This window comes from Monomorium pharaonis, chromosome 1, assembly GCF_013373865.1.
Source record: "Monomorium pharaonis isolate MP-MQ-018 chromosome 1, ASM1337386v2, whole genome shotgun sequence".
Lineage (NCBI taxonomy): Eukaryota > Metazoa > Arthropoda > Insecta > Hymenoptera > Formicidae > Monomorium > Monomorium pharaonis.
Window position 1 is genome coordinate 28739290 of NC_050467.1, and position 16491 is coordinate 28755780.

The 16491-nt window shown below is 37.1% G+C and overlaps 1 long non-coding RNA gene across 1 annotated transcript; it reads left to right on the plus strand.

Moving 5' to 3' along the window:
- Positions 1–9251: 9251 nt before the first annotated feature.
- On the plus strand, positions 9252–16188 carry LOC118647887. Its single transcript, XR_004965048.1, has 3 exons — positions 9252–9411; positions 9923–10033; positions 16093–16188. It is a non-coding gene; the product is annotated as an uncharacterized LOC118647887 (long non-coding RNA).
- Positions 16189–16491: the final 303 nt, after the last annotated feature.

Sequence of the window (16491 nt, forward strand, 5' to 3'; positions counted from 1 at the left end):
AAATTTCAAAAATAATAACTATTTGTCGCGGAAAATTCTAGGGATTTGAGCTTCCCCACACCCTAGGACCCCCTAGTTTTGGGGTATATAAGGAGCGCGAGAGCCGCAGAAATCAGCATTTTTCGCTCGTACAGCCAGTCGCGCTGCCCGTAAGCATTCTCGCTCTGGCAAGACGTTACGCTGCCCAAAAGTACTTTCAGTAAAATTTTTATAAGCCATCGTGCTCTTCGTAAAAAGTTTCGATACGAGCTACGGTACAACCGAGCGTACCACTCTGTGCATACTAGCACACGGATCCTTTCTCAATACGAGGATCAACACTACTATCCGTAAGTAACACCTCTTCCATTGCCGCGTCGTAACTTCATCATTATCAAATTGTTGTTCTGAAAATTCAATTAATTATAAAAACTCATTCTGGGTTATTTGAATAAACATTCACTCTTATCTTGTTCTGTTAAAAGGTTCTGTTAAACAACTATCTAATACTATAATAAATTCTACGTTTAGTGAATAAAATTTTTTACTTATTGTATCCCACCTTACTGTGCGCGAGAAGTGTTAATTCTGGGAGTAAAACACGGGGCAAACCATCTACGGTGCTCCTAAATTCCAGAGTGAAAAAGCGACTTCTCTGTATCCTCATCCTGGAGGCTGGGCGCTACGACTCAGGCGCCTGCTTCTTCCACGAACCTCAGGCCAGGGGCGCCTACCGGGGCGCTTGAGTTTGAAGGTGTCCAGGGGACAACGGGCGCCTATTAAAGCGCTTTTCACCCACTACGTCGTCCCTCCACCTAACAGTGTACCACAGGGTAGCCCATAGGGCGCTCTCAGTCACAGACACCCTTCTTTCCTCCGCATGGGATATGTTGCGCCCTCCCTGGGCGCTGCCCCTCACGCTCTCTACACCTTGTCGCTAACAGCACGCTCTTCCTCCCACTCGCGCTCATTCGCACATCCGAGAGGTACCCACAAAAGGAAAGAGGTGCTTCCCCCCCTTTTTTTGTTTTTTTTGTCTATCTCTCTCCCTAAAGCACCGCTAAGAAGCGCGTCGTTCTTCTAATTCACGTGACAGGCAGTAAGTACGCGAATAGTGGCAATAACTACCAATCTTCTCTTCTCTGTCTCTCTAGGGACTGTCCCGATTGCGTACATAAGCGATTGGACACAGTAGTATTTCCCGATTGGACACAGACACGATTGGACACGGACCCGATTGCACACGGACCCGATTGGACACGGACTCAATTGGACACAGACCCGATTGGACACAGACCCGATTGCACACCGACCCGATTGCACACGGACCCGATTGCGCACCGATCCGATTGCGCACCGACCCGATTGCACACGACCCGATTGCACACGACCCGTTTGCACACGGACCCGATTGGACACAGACTTGATTGAACACAGACCCGATTGGACACAGACTTGATTAAACACAGTCTCGATTGGACACAGACTCGATTGGACACGGACTTGATTGGACACAGTCTCGATTGCACACCGTCCCGATTGCACACGACCCGTTTGCACACGGACCCGATTGGACACAGACTTGATTGAACACAGACCCGATTGGACACAGACTTGATTAAACACAGTCTCGATTGGACACAGTCCCGATTGGACACGGACTCGATTGGACAGAGACCTGATTGGACACGACCCAATTGGACACAGACCCGATTGCACACAGACTCGATTGTACACCGACCCGATTGCACACCGACCCGATTGCACACGGACCCGATTGCGCACCGACCCGTTTGCACACGGACCCGATTGCGCACCGACTCGATTGCACACGATACGATTCCGCATTTCAGATGGTACATGGGTTAGCGACCTTGGACGGGGTGGGTGCGGGAGTGTGTGTGTGTGTGTGTGTGTGTGTGTGTGTGTGTGTGTGTGTGTGTGCACAAAGCGTTTTCTGCACCACATAGGTTTGCGACTATAAAACATGTATAAGAAAGAAAAATATAATAATAAATATTTTGTACGTATTTTTATGTCTGAGTTTGCCAAGTATAAAATAATTATAATAAATATTTATGAAAATATTAAAAATAAATGTTTATGCTATTATACAAAAATACAAAAATGTTTCGAGCTTATATACCATGAATATTTTTTAGTACATTTTAAAAATATATTTTATATATTGTTAATAATATTTTCTAAATAATTTATGAAAACGATTATATAATTTAAAAAATGATTTTTAAAAATAAATTCGTAAAATATTTATAAAAATTTATTCTAAATTTTCTGTGCTATCCAGGTTGTTTTTGCATTATTCTGCGATGCGGAATCGTATCGTGTGCAATCGGGTCTGTGTGCAAACGGGTCGGTGCGCAATCGGGTCGGTGTGCAATTGGGTCCGTGTGCAATCGGGTCCGTGTGCAATTGGGTCGGTGCGCAATCGGGTCCATGTGCAAACGGGTCGGTGCGTAATCGGGTCCGTATGCAATCGGGTCGGTGTGCAATCAGGTCCGTGTGCAATCGGGTCTGTGTCCAATCCGGTCCGTATCCAATCGGGTCTGTGTCCAATCGGATCCGTGTCCAATCGGGACTGTGTCCAATCGGGACGGTGTGCAATCGGGTCCGTGTGCAAACGGGTCGTGTGCAATTGGGTCGTGTGCAATCGGGTCGGTGCGCAATCGGGTCCGTGTGCAAACGGGTCGGTACGCAATCGGGTCCGTGTGCAATCGGGTCTGTGTGCAAACGGGTCGTGTGCAATCGGGTCGGTGCGCAATCGCTTCCGTGTGCAAACGGGTCGGTGCGCAATCGGGTCTGTGTGCAATCGGGTCGGTGTGCAATCGGGTCCGTGTGCAATCGGGTCTATGTCCAATCGGGTCTGTGTCTAATTAAGTCTGTGTCCAATCGGGTCTGTGTGCAATCGGGTCGGTGTGCAATCGGGTCCGTGTGCAATCGGGTCTATGTCCAATCGGGTCTGTGTCTAATTAAGTCTGTGTCCAATCGGGTCTGTGTCCAATCGGGAAATACTACTGTGTCCAATCGCTTATGTGCGCAATCGGACCTCACTCGTCTCTCGGCGCTTTATTCCCGCGGACTCCTTCAACTATAATCTAGACAGATCGACTCGATTTCTCATCTGACCGCTTAGTAAAGGCGTTATCAAAACGCTTAGTAAAGCCTACACGACCCCCCCTTTTTTTCCTTCCCTTTTTTTTCTTTCTCTTTTCTTTTTCTTTTCTTTTCTTCTTTTCTCTCAAATAACCAAAAATGTTAACAGAGAGAGAGAAGGGGATCTGAACAGAAAGAAGCATCACAACCTCTGCATATACATCGCCTCGGTCACGAATCAGTCAATTCTAGCCACACTCGTTTATTAAATTACCTGCCTGACACGTGTCTCTCGTATAACTATGGGCTCTCTAATAAATCAGGCTTGACTGTAGGACATCATGCCGCGGTCTCGCCGAGGGGGAAGGAAGCGGCAGATCAAGAGACTGAAGTGGCGCCTTATTGAGGCCGGAACATTCGACCTGCGAGTCTTTGATTGATCGCCGCCCCCCGAAGGCTCCCCGAGATGGCACGGATCTCCGGGGCCGTTCGAATTGGGCCCTCCACGGCCGTCCTTCAACCCCCAACCAGTACCCCCAGCACCACCCTGCCGCGTCACGCCACCACCGATCCCCGTTCCCTTCAAGCGCCCGCCGGCCCGGCTGCCCCCCAGGGACCGATACTGCCCCTATCCGGGCTCCCACACGGCCCGTAAGGGTGGACCGCCAGGTCCGTCCATCCCCGCGGCAGAAGCCCCGTATCACGAGCGACGAGGTCTTCGTCGGTTCACTCCCGAAATTAGTTCTCTCCGCCAAGGCGACCCCTCGGTCAACGGAGACTTACCAGAGGCTCCTCAAGCCTCTCCGAGGAACACAACCTCCAAAACCAAAAAAGGGGGCGGAGAATTGAAAGAGAGAATTTGTAAGCATTAGTTGTAAAAAGAAAAAAAAAATATATATATATATCCATACACTGGCGCCTTCTTTATCGTCGCGATTCCTACCCACAGAGCTCACCCTCAACAAATTACGCTCCTGGGGGAACCACGGTTCCCGCTCGGCCCCCGCATACTCCCCCCAGGACGTAACAATGTATATTATGCATTTTAATTAAAACTTTTTTAAACGCTTATAACTTGAGCATATTTCAGTGTTACGCAGCAAATACCAAGCAACAATTATATAATTGTTGAAGTATTAGTTGTATATAATTTCTCACTCAACAATGTAAATGTAACATTACAATATATAATACATGTGTTGAATAAAAAATTATAACTAACAATTATATAACTGTTTTGCTTGATGATGTTTGCTGGGGGTACTTTATACTTAATATAAAAACAAATAACGTATTGATCTTAAGTATATTAAGAATAAGTTACAATATTATAATAATTATTAATAAAATTTACTTATTACATATATAATCAACTAACAATCATTTGCATCTTCTATTTAAGATTGGATCAACATGATTGCAGAATTGGATTCACTTGAAAAAAAAAAGTTCTAGTAACAACAACAAAAAGTAGATATCTTGTTATGAAAAAGTCATTTGAGGATTCTGATTTTGTTGTAAGCAACGAAAAGAAATCTAAAGTAAAGGATGACAATAAGCAAGCTAAATTTAAACACAAGATTGAAGCGACAAAAAGAGCTAAAAGTATTTTAAAGGAAGTGGAAAATACAAACATCGTTAAAATTGATGACAGTAATGACGAGATAAATATATCTCACTGTTTCTATATTATATTTTAAAGTAGAGCATTCTATTTTTAGATGCAACATTGAATTAGTTTATCATTAATACTTTTTGCTGTAATAGGAAGAAGTTTATAGTCACATTGGTGGTATTATTTCATCAGAAGATGATGAACTTGTAAGAAAACGCACTAAATTTCAATTACAATCTGATGTAGACGTCTTGATCTTAGAAAATAAGAAATTGAAAAAAGAACTTGAACATTACAAAAGTAAGTTAATGAATTAAATCTAGAAAACATTTTTTAAGCTATCTATAACGTACGTGATTAAAACATATAGATTTAGTTAAATTTTAACTAAACCTATATGTTTTAATCACTCTCAGATTAAAATTTAACTAAATCTATATGTTTTAATCACTTTATAGATAGCTTTAAAAATTTTTTAACTGTTAAAATATAATAATCATTATTCATAATTTGGACTTTGTTACGTTTTTATAGATATCTCAGATGCACAAAAAGAGTCCAAGGAATTATTACAAAATTTAAAATGTAGTAGAAAAATTTTTGCCGAATTAAAAATGATCTGTTGTAATTGTCAAAATCAGGTAATGTATAGAGTAACTTATAAAATCTTTCAGAGAAAAATAGCGTACAAGATTTATTGTAAAGAGAAGTGTAAATAGTTTATTTAATAGATGAGAATTTATTTGCAACACATTTAATATATTTTTTAATTATTTTTTTAACACTCAGGAATCATATTCTCACGTTCAAAATTTATCCATGAACAAGAAAAATGGGAATTATAGAGATTTACAGGAACAAAAAGAAAAAAGCCAAGTCAAAGTACAACCTAAGACATTCTCTAAAATAAAACAATCATCACCATTTGTGAGTATTTATTAATTTAAAAAAATTACTTAACATTATCTGAATATATAAAATAATTGTATATAAGCATAAATTAAATAATTCTTATTTAACAAAAGTCTCACATACTTATTTTATTTAAAAAAATATTGTTACAGTTTAAGGTTATGAACTATTTAATTAAATTATGTTATTGTTGTATAATTAGATGAAATTCTCGGAAATTGCTGGTAATAATTCGGATGATTCTATCGATTTTGATAGCGATTCAGGTTCTCTTAAGAGTGACAAAAACATAACTAAAACTAAAAAGTTTAATACTTTTGAGAGTATATTGGTAAATTTTAACTTCATTGTTACACTTTTCAAAAATTGTTGACAAAAAATTAATTGCCAAAAAAATTTTTAGTTGGTTGAAAATGAGCCAAATGAGTTTCCAGAGGTATCTAGCGAAGTTTTAATTGAATCATCTACGGCTAATAAATTGGGTAAATATACATCAACTGAAAATGCAAATAAAAAAATATTTAATTTTAAAAAGTGTTCTACAAATGACTCAACTGTATTTGCAGATAAAATTTGCAATTTGGAATCATCTTTGATGGGAAGATTATCTAATGTTTATGTACATATGAAATATAAAATTTAATTTATAATATTTACCTAATTTTCTATAATAATATATTTGCACAATTATATATCATATTTACAATTATTATTTACATGTATTTGTATACGCAAATAGGTAGACCTTGGACACGGTGTAACGATTGTAACGGACCGTATTTCCTACGCGGACTAGCTCGCCGGGATCGGGTGTAGGAAGGTCCCTGAGACAATAGACTCGGTATACGGAATAAAAGATAATATATGTATAAATTTTCAGAAAAGAAGACAAGAAAGATTCATCTCCTTATGTAAACTCTATAAACGATTGTGAAAATTATTAAATAAGTTTCTATTTATTTATCCAAATATGTACATACTCAGAGTTGGAGAATAAGACCGCATGAGAACTTTACGCATATACAATTAACGTAACATTATAGGCGATTTTTGGCAATCATTTGGTACATGCACCAAAGCGTACCAAACTGTACCAGAACCAATAAGATATTAATAAACTTTTATTTTATTAGTTCTGATACAGTTTGGTACATGTTACATGTACCAAACGATCGCCAAAAATCGTCTTATTACGCCGATGTGTAACTAAGGTGTATTTACATTGTAAAAAAATGGACCAATCCTAATCGAGTATTGTGTTGTCCGGAATTTTATGTGTGATGGCCTTTAGGACAACGCGCCCGAATCGGGTGTTGATGTTATTTAAGGCAATGTTGAGATAGTAATTAATGTTATGATAGTAATTAATAGGTTTGTTCGCGTTGTTTGAAATCCTCAAAAATGTTTGTACTTGAAACGAGATAAATATGTATCCGGGCGTTGGAAGCAATGTGAACAGACCCAATGTTTGCCTTTAAACGAGCTTCCTGATTGGTCAGTCGCATAAAATGTATTTTGGATTTCCTGAAAAAACGAGGAACCATCAAACGTTTTGAATACGGTACCAAACATCACCAAGCGACGACCAATCGATTGGTAAAAAAAAATTAAGAAAAGTCAAAGTGGGGGGGCTAACAGAAGAATTAAAATTTGTTTTTGATTTCCTGCAAAAACGAGGAACCACCAAACGTTTGGAATACGGTACCAAACACTACCAAACGACCACCAAACGATTGGTAAAAAAAAAATTAAGAAAAGTCAAAGTAGGGGGGCTAACTTCGTTGAGCTGCGAAAATCCGGCAGATATAGGACGCGATCTGCTTTATCAGCTGTTGAGAGCAAAAATATAGCAGAAATCGAGCACAAATTGTCATCACAAGTAATTGCAAAAATGTGGCAAATATTAAACACGATATAACGTATTAATAAATAATAATTTTTAATCAGTAAAATAAGAAATAATTAATATATGCAATGTACATGTTTATTAATATTATTATTACATAATTATAATTTATTACATTATATAAATTTGACGTTCAATTTACATATACATTATAAATTATAATTAATATACATTACAAATTATATTTTATAATTTATATATACTTAAATTTAATTTCTGGATGAAACCGTTTTAGGGAACTGCGTTCGGAAATGTCACTTGTGTACCCTCGGTTATCATTTCATCTTTATTGTTCGTCGAATATTATAAAACAAGGATTAATTGATATGTAGGAGCACTCGAGTGATATTTCCGAACGCAGCCTTAATCTTAAGTCAGGAGGTCGATTATTGAATTCATTCGCAAGAGAAATGTATTCGCAAATTCTGTTCTTACAGAAAAGTTGGAAATTTATTGGCTATCGTATAGTTTTTAACCAATAAACTTGCAACTTTTCTGTTAGAGCGGGTATTTGCGCATATACGTTTCTCTTGCAAATAAATTCAAGGCCTGTTCTTTTTCGCTGCACTGGTGCAACAAATTAGTGACAAATATATTTTTTCTCATTCTAACTTGTTGCACCAGTGCAGCAGTCCAGCGAAAAAGTACAGGTCACAAGAATCAAGCCCCAGATCAAACTCACTGCGTGCACGTGTCGTACATGCAAAATAATATAAAAATTAAGTGTTTGTGAGTGCCGTTGTAAAAGTGCTTTTTGTGGTTCGCGTGAAGCGGGAATTATAATTTAACTGTACAGAATTCCCAGTGATCCCATGTGGACGTGCGACGTTTGTGCAATTATAGGTTAGATTAGGCTGGATACAGCATCTGTAAGTAAAAAACGAAAATATTAAATATCTGGATAATTAATAAAGTAAGATTCAGAAAAAAGGACTAAATAAAAAAAATTTTTTACACAAAAACATGTATAAATAAAATACACTCACTCGAAAAAAAAGCGGTACACCTAAAATTTGTCAAAAAATCACTAAACTTCCAATGACGATAACTACGCGAGTATTAAAGATAGAAAGGTTTCTAAAAAAAGAAATTAAAGCTTTAAATGTCTACTTTAAGAATTGATTTAGTAAAATTTTGCGTAATAATTTTTTTCAAAATGGCGTATGGCAAAGCGAGAGCATGCAAAATTGAAAAATATTGGTTCGAGTTTGCGACAATCCATGGCGTGAGGCAAGTATCGCAACTTAATGGGATAAAAAGCATGCGATAGTACAGAGTTTCCCCTTCGAAATGCTTTTTTACTCGTTTCGATACGATGATTTTTCGCTGAGATATGCTCATTTGAATAAAAAGGCAATTTTTTACTTTAAATGCGCATATCTCAGCGAAAAATTATAAAAATAATTCCTTAATTTTTAAGTTGTAAAATTATTTTTATAATAAACTTAAAAAATTTATTTTCTTAAGTTTTTCGCGATGCTAATTGGTTCTCTCGCTGCGCTTTTACACAAATATGTCTCTTACCCACGGCGTGCTATGCGTAAAAGCATAGTATACTTATAACAATTATTTATTGACTTTGTGCGGGGCACAGTTTGCACATTCGCACGGCGCTGTCTTGCATAAGGAGTATCGGTCTGCCGTTTGGCGCCATGTATCCTCTTGCCAATCACACGCCTAGCTGAGGAAGCGCGCGATTGGCACAGAGATACGTGATGCCGAGCGGCAATTTTCAATAAAACGACGATGCGAAGCGTCACCCGGCACCATTTTGGAGTTCTCTATAATTGCGAGCGGATGCAAGAGAGAGTGCAGTACGAGTGTACAGATTTCATTTAGTGCGCTGAAAAGTAGGAAAATACGAAAGAGTTGTAAAGTATAGAAGGTAAGAAATACATTTTATTTTAATACATAATATTTTAATACAGCGACACTCCGAAGCGTTACTCCAAAAAATTTCGGATCGACACTCCGAAGCGTTACTCCGAAAAATTTCGGAGCAATGCTCTCGAGCGTTACTGCGGATTAATTTAAAGTTTTGTTACACAATATTCATGTATGTACGTGCCAAGTCTTTTATATGCAAAATATAATTCGCCCTTATAAAAATGATATAGTGAGCAGTATTAAATTGACCGGTAATTAAAATAATGATTTTAAATATAAAAATCATTATTGTTTGTAAAAATAAGTAATAATATTGGCTAATTACTGGCTTTTAATTATTTCTAGCTAATTTAATTATTACTGACTAATTTAATACTGCCCGGTATTTTTTTCAAGAACGTTTAAAGCCAATAATATTCAGATATTGCAGTATAACTGTTATAAATATTGAGATTAAAACAATCCTTTCGGTAATAATATAATAATCTTGTCCGGTCTCATTTTTTTAGGTAAAATATCATTGATAATATTGTTAGACGTCACAGTACTTGGTGCATTGATAATATTGTTAGACGTCACAGTACTTGGTGCACAGAATTACGAAAAGGATAATCGACAAGGTAAAAAAGGAATAAAATGACTAAGTAACCATATAAATATGTAAGTACGGAAAATATTTACATGCAGCGTGCAAAAGGCAATAGAAAAATATAATATCTACAATTCGAAATAATTTTCAATTAAAAAAAATGTGTTGCTTTATTTAAAATTAATTTAAAACTTAATATTCGTTAAAATTGTATCATAAAAAATTAATGAAATAATCGAGTAAAGAGATATATCGTATTATCTTTTGATTTTAAAGAAAATATTTTGAAACATTAATACGTGCTATATATGCATATTTACATGCTAATTATAAATGCATTTATATAATATATACTACAAATTTTTATGTAAAAACGCTTCTTACGATAACTTTTTGGGGTTAAATTTATAAAAGTAAACATATCCTGTCGTAAAATACGTAATCTATAAAATACATAAATCTAAATATAATAAATATAATACACTCAATGTCGTGGTACATATTTTAAAAAATCTATATACAGGGTGGGCCATTTTAAAAAATACAGTCAATTTTCTCGTAAACTAAGCGAAATATCGAAAAATGGTTCAGACATGTGTTGCATGGTTTCGAAGGGGCTATAAGATGGTGCCATTGGTTTGACCTTGGATAATCATTTGAGGGTCACGTGAAGGTCACCTCAATTTTTTTAAATGGAACCCCCTATTTTTTATTACATATTCTTGTAGCTGACCTCGAGAGCTTTCCAAAACACTACAGTCAAATGTATTTTCATTGTGTACTTTTCGAGTTATAAAGCTCGAAAGTTGTAACATTTTGATAAAAATACAAAATATCTCTTAAAATATTCACTTTCCGATAGTCTTATTTTACATGCTCCGACTAATCAAGGCAAGATACGAACGCGGATCCAGCCAGTCAAGGCAAGATACGAACGCGGATCCAGCCAGTCAAGGCAAGATACGAACGCGGATCCAGCCAGTCAAGGCAAGATACGAACACTGATCCAGCCAGTCAAGGCAAGATACGAACACTGATCCAGCCAGTCAAGGCAAGATACGAACACTGATCCAGCCAGTCAAGGCAAGATACGAACACTGATCCAGCCAGTCAAGGCAAGATACGAACGCGGATCCAGCCAGTCAAGGCAAGATACGAACACTGATCCAGCCAGTCAAGGCAAGATACGAACGCGGATCCAGCCAGTCAAGGCAAGATACGAACACTGATCCAGCCAGTCAAGGCAAGATACGAACGCGGATCCAGCCAGTCAAGGCAAGATACGAACACGGATCCAGCCAGTCAAGGCAAGATCGTTGATGGTTCTGTCAACTAAAGTAAGATCAAGAAGAATCCCGCCACCGAAGGCAAAATCGAGAATGATCCAGTCAATAAAGATTTATCGAATCAATTGTTCGAAGTTGTCTCCATTGGCTTGGATACATAATGCCAACCTATCTTGGAAATGTCTTACTGTCTTGAGTAACATATCGCGCGTTATTCTTCTGCAAGCTTCTCGTATCCTTTCTATCATATTTTCTCTTGTTGTAGGCGTTTGCTCGTACACGACATTTTTCAGGTATCCCCATAAGAAAAAGTCGGGCGACGTCAGATCAGGAGATCGTGCAGGCCACGCGACGGGGCCACCTCGTCCAATCCATCTGTCATTATACGTTTCATTCAGGTAATCTCTCACATATCTTGTATAGTGAGGTGGCGCGCCATCGAGTTGTATCCATAACCTCTGGCGTGTTTGCAGGTCAACGTTTTCAAGTAATTGTGGTAAATCATCTCTAAGAAATGCCAGAAAGTTTTCCCCGTTGACATTTCCGTCAAAGAAATAGGGACCAATCAAATACCCATTCACAATTCCGCACCAAACATTGATACTCCAACGATTCTGATTATCTATTGGTCTATGCCAATGGGGATTAACATCTGACCAATAGTGACAATTATGCCTATTTAGCTCACCATTATTTTTAAATGTCGACTCATCAGAGAACATGACAAAATTGAAAAAATTTTGTTCAGCTCTGATCATTTGTTGTGCCCATTGACAAAATTGGATACGCAATTGCATATCCCTTTGACTCAGAGCTTGTGTCAACGTTATGTGGTAGGGATGGTATTTAAGTTTCTTCATAATCCTCCTAATTGTTGATCTTGGAATACCTAGTTCCCTTGCCAAAATCCGTTGACTAACATGAGGATTGAGATGAATTGCTGCCAGGAGCGTGACCACACGATTGTCATTTTCATCATACACATGATCTTTCCTTTTACGTTTGAGATCACCTTCACGAGCTCTTCGTTCGAGGTTTCGGATTAAAGCAGGATTGGGGTGTCTTTCCCTTTCAGGATACCGATCTCGGTAAACTCGCGAAGCTTCGTGATAATTTAAATGACATTCTCCAAGAATGAGAATAATATCAATGATCTCCGAGGGTGAATAGTCTGGCATTATTTTTTCCGTAGTTGCAAAATCCTTGAGCGATAATGAAGGGATACAATTGATAATTTGTATACAGATTTTTCCTTTAGTAAGTATAATAACCATTTGTGCATTATTATCATATCCCTCTGTATGTCCCTGTAAGATTATCACCATCTCCTTATCTGACGTCGCCCGACTTTTTCTTATGAATATACCTGAAAATTGTCGTGTACAAGCAAACGCCAACGTTGTTGTTATTTCAGGTATATTCATAAGAAAAAGTCGGGCGACGTCAGATAAGGAGATGGTGATAATCTTACAGGGACATACAGAGGGATATGATAATAATGCACAAATGGTTATTATACTTACTAAAGGAAAAATCTGTATACAAATTATCAATTGTATCCCTTCATTATCGCTCAAGGATTTTGCAACTACGGAAAAAATAATGCCAGACTATTCACCCTCGGAGATCATTGATATTATTCTCATTCTTGGAGAATGTCATTTAAATTATCACGAAGCTTCGCGAGTTTACCGAGATCGGTATCCTGAAAGGGAAAGACACCCCAATCCTGCTTTAATCCGAAACCTCGAACGAAGAGCTCGTGAAGGTGATCTCAAACGTAAAAGGAAAGATCATGTGTATGATGAAAATGACAATCGTGTGGTCACGCTCCTGGCAGCAATTCATCTCAATCCTCATGTTAGTCAACGGATTTTGGCAAGGGAACTAGGTATTCCAAGATCAACAATTAGGAGGATTATGAAGAAACTTAAATACCATCCCTACCACATAACGTTGACACAAGCTCTGAGTCAAAGGGATATGCAATTGCGTATCCAATTTTGTCAATGGGCACAACAAATGATCAGAGCTGAACAAAATTTTTTCAATTTTGTCATGTTCTCTGATGAGTCGACATTTAAAAATAATGGTGAGCTAAATAGGCATAATTGTCACTATTGGTCAGATGTTAATCCCCATTGGCATAGACCAATAGATAATCAGAATCGTTGGAGTATCAATGTTTGGTGCGGAATTGTGAATGGGTATTTGATTGGTCCCTATTTCTTTGACGGAAATGTCAACGGGGAAAACTTTCTGGCATTTCTTAGAGATGATTTACCACAATTACTTGAAAACGTTGACCTGCAAACACGCCAGAGGTTATGGATACAACTCGATGGCGCGCCACCTCACTATACAAGATATGTGAGAGATTACCTGAATGAAACGTATAATGACAGATGGATTGGACGAGGTGGCCCCGTCGCGTGGCCTGCACGATCTCCTGATCTGACGTCGCCCGACTTTTTCTTATGGGGATACCTGAAAAATGTCGTGTACGAGCAAACGCCTACAACAAGAGAAAATATGATAGAAAGGATACGAGAAGCTTGCAGAAGAATAACGCGCGATATGTTACTCAAGACAGTAAGACATTTCCAAGATAGGTTGGCATTATGTATCCAAGCCAATGGAGACAACTTCGAACAATTGATTCGATAAATCTTTATTGACTGGATCATTCTCGATTTTGCCTTCGGTGGCGGGATTCTTCTTGATCTTACTTTAGTTGACAGAACCATCAACGATCTTGCCTTGACTGGCTGGATCCGTGTTCGTATCTTGCCTTGACTGGCTGGATCCGCGTTCGTATCTTGCCTTGACTGGCTGGATCAGTGTTCGTATCTTGCCTTGACTGGCTGGATCCGCGTTCGTATCTTGCCTTGACTGGCTGGATCAGTGTTCGTATCTTGCCTTGACTGGCTGGATCCGCGTTCGTATCTTGCCTTGACTGGCTGGATCAGTGTTCGTATCTTGCCTTGACTGGCTGGATCAGTGTTCGTATCTTGCCTTGACTGGCTGGATCAGTGTTCGTATCTTGCCTTGACTGGCTGGATCAGTGTTCGTATCTTGCCTTGACTGGCTGGATCCGCGTTCGTATCTTGCCTTGACTGGCTGGATCCGCGTTCGTATCTTGCCTTGACTGGCTGGATCCGCGTTCGTATCTTGCCTTGATTAGTCGGAGCATGTAAAATAAGACTATCGGAAAGTGAATATTTTAAGAGATATTTTGTATTTTTATCAAAATGTTACAACTTTCGAGCTTTATAACTCGAAAAGTACACAATGAAAATACATTTGACTGTAGTGTTTTGGAAAGCTCTCGAGGTCAGCTACAAGAATATGTAATAAAAAATAGGGGGTTCCATTTAAAAAAATTGAGGTGACCTTCACGTGACCCTCAAATGATTATCCAAGGTCAAACCAATGGCACCATCTTATAGCCCCTTCGAAACCATGCAACACATGTCTGAACCATTTTTCGATATTTCGCTTAGTTTACGAGAAAATTGACTGTATTTTTTAAAATGGCCCACCCTGTATATTATAATATTTAGCCTCTCTTTATATAGTCATCTACAAAATACAAAAATCTAAATACAATCAATGTAATATAATCAATGTCACGGTGCATTATATTCTTTTTATAAAATCCGTATATATTATTTAAGCACTGTTTGTATTTGATATTACCATGTCATTCAGCATCGACATCCTGCTTAATATTTTCCTTTGCTATGTCTCTCTTGTTCGGTGCGTTACAAAGCGTAACCACTCTGCAACTATGTTTCCGAATTTTCTCTCTGTACACATGATATTATGTCTCCTTAAAAAAAAGAAGAAATAGTACAATTAATAAAATTATTATATTAAAATGTAGTAACTTGCAAGTTTAACACATTTATAAGATTGATAACATATTTTTAATAATTTTTATTAAATGTAAGTTTAACATTCTGAAATTATTTTGTAATTCTTTTGAATTGACACTTGGATGGGTGACCGTTTTTACACAGCACCGAAAGATTACAGAAAGCTATCAATGAAATCAACTTTTACGTAATATCAAGAATGTATCTGAAATACTTCTAAAAAGTTTCAAAAATATATAGAAAAATATTTTTGAAACTTTTTAGAAATATTTTTGATGCATTTCTGACATTACATGAAAGCGGCCATTTCGTCAATCTGAAATGTGTCTAAAATATTTTTTTGAAATATTTTATATTTTATTGACAGTTTTCTGAAAACTTTCTTAAATCTTTCGGTGCTGTGTGTGTTGTTAATAACGTTCATAATATTATTTCTAACGTTCATAATGTATCAAATATTTTTCTGATGCGATACTTCGAAGCGTTACTCTGAAAAATTTCAAAGCAATGTCCTCGAGCGTTACTCCGGATGAATTTAAATAGAGTTTTGTTACACAATAATCATGTGTGTACGTGCCAAGTCTTTTATATGCAAAATATAATTCGCCCTTATAAAAATGATATAGTGAGCAGCATTAAATTGACCGGTAATTAAAATAATGATTTTAAATATAAAAATCATTATTGTTTGTCAAAATAAGTAATAATACTGGCTAATTACTGGCTTTTAATTATTTCTACCTAATTTCATTATTACTGGCTTATAATTATTACTGACCAATTTAATACTGCCCAATATTATATTTTTTCAAGAGCGTTTAAAGTCAATAATATTCAAATATTGCAATGTAATTGTTATAAACGTTGAGATTAAAACAATCCTTCCGGTAATAATATAATAATCTTGTCTGGTCTCATTTTATCAGATAAAATATCTGACGCTTAATATTGCTAGACGTCACAATACTTGGTGCCCAGGATTAAGAGAAGAACAATCGACGAGGTAAAAAGGGAATAAAATAACCATATGAATATGTAAGTATGGAATCATTTAATATAAAACGTTCAATTTCACGAAAATCTATACATGCAGTGTGCAAAAGGCAACAGAAAAATATAATATCTGAAATTCGAAATAATTTTCAATCTAAAAAATGTGTGAAAAGTAACGTAAAACAATTAGTTAATAATGTTCGTAATATTTCTAATGTTCAGAATGAATCAAATATTCCTGATTCTTTTAATGTACCTAATAATATTGTCAATAATACTAACAATGATAACAATGTTAAAAATAATGATAATAATATTAATAATGATATGAG